The sequence below is a fragment of the Gavialis gangeticus genome, unplaced genomic scaffold (assembly GCF_001723915.1).
Source record: "Gavialis gangeticus isolate Ggan-Ray unplaced genomic scaffold, GavGan_comp1, whole genome shotgun sequence".
Taxonomy (NCBI): domain Eukaryota; kingdom Metazoa; phylum Chordata; order Crocodylia; family Gavialidae; genus Gavialis; species Gavialis gangeticus.
Genome location: NW_017729022.1, coordinates 147,750,400 through 147,751,846, shown reverse-complemented (window position 1 = coordinate 147,751,846; position 1,447 = coordinate 147,750,400).

Below are 1,447 nucleotides of genomic sequence, written 5' to 3'. Positions count from 1 at the left end.
CAAGTTGCAGCAAGGGAGGTTTAGGTTGGATATTAGGAAGAATTTTTTCATGAGGAGGATGATAAAACACTGGAACAGTTTACCCAGAGAGGTTGCGGAGTCTCCATCCTTAAAGGTTTTTATGGCCCAGCTAGAAAAAACGTTGACTGGGATGATCTAGTTGGGGATGGTCCTGCTTTGAGCAGGGGGTTGGACTAAATGACCTCCTGAGGTCCCTTCCAGCCCTAATTTTCCATGATTCTAAGTGATCCAGGGACAGATCCAGGTGGGGTGCAGTGATGAAGTTTCACCACCCTTTGTTAAAATGTTGTTCCAACAACATTTTAAAACTAACTGCCTGGGAGGGGTATGTCTATTCAGGCAGTGGTGAGAGTGTCAACTGACTTCATGGATCATTATCATTTCCCTGATTCCTCTCTACTTCACAGGTGTTAACAACCCTCTATACTTTTTAATGATCTTGTTGGTCCAGACTATCCTTTCTTCTGCAATTTTGCTTTCTTCTGCTTCTGTTAATCATTCCTGGTAATGCCTCTCTCTTAGTCACAGCCCTGGAGGCTGTTTTTAGCTTTAGGTAAACCTTAATTTAGGTGTGGTAAAATTAACTCAAGTGTAAAAATGACTGAAAGTGAGGCACTGTCAAAATTCGTAGATTCAGGAGCTGGAAGGGACTTTGCAAGATCATTGGGTCCACCCCCCCTGCACTAGGCAGGAAAGACAACTGGGGTCAGGTGGAGGGGTGCCCCCAGTGAAGTGACTGTCCAGTCCCCTCTTGACGATTTCCAGGGTAGTTGATTGCACCATCTCTGGAGGGAGTTTATTCTACAGTCTGGACACCCTGACTGTGAAGGAGTTTTTCCTAGTGTTAAGCCTGAAATGGTCTTCCAGGAGTTTGTGGTCATTACTCCTTGTTTTCTCCAGGGGTGCCTTGGTGCAAAGTTGTTCGCTGAGCCCTTGATGTATTCCCGTGATGTAGAGGTAAGCTGCTACCAAGTCCCCTATCAGCCTTCTGTTTTTTAGGCTGAAGATGCCGAAGTCCCTCAGCCTTTCCTCATATGGCTTGCCTTGCAAGTCTCTGATCACATGGGTGGCTCTTCTCTGGACTCTGTCAAGCAGAGAAGATGCTCAAGAAGGCTAAATTTTGTTTTAGGAATCTGAATAAGAGATGTACATTTAACTATAATGACTGCAGGACTAATGAGTCTTTTTTGTGTGCTATTTTGACTATTTTTGACCTAGTGTGTTGTGTTTTTTAAAAAATTTAAAAACTTTATATTAGGGCATGATTTACATGCGTTAATCATGCAAGTTAATCACAGTTAACTTACATGATTAATGCAAAAACAGATGAACGCATTCATTTTTTAATTTTATAAATCATGCACGTTGTTTTGACCAGCAGAGCAGACCAGCTCCGGACCAACTGGAACCTGTGCACACAACCCTG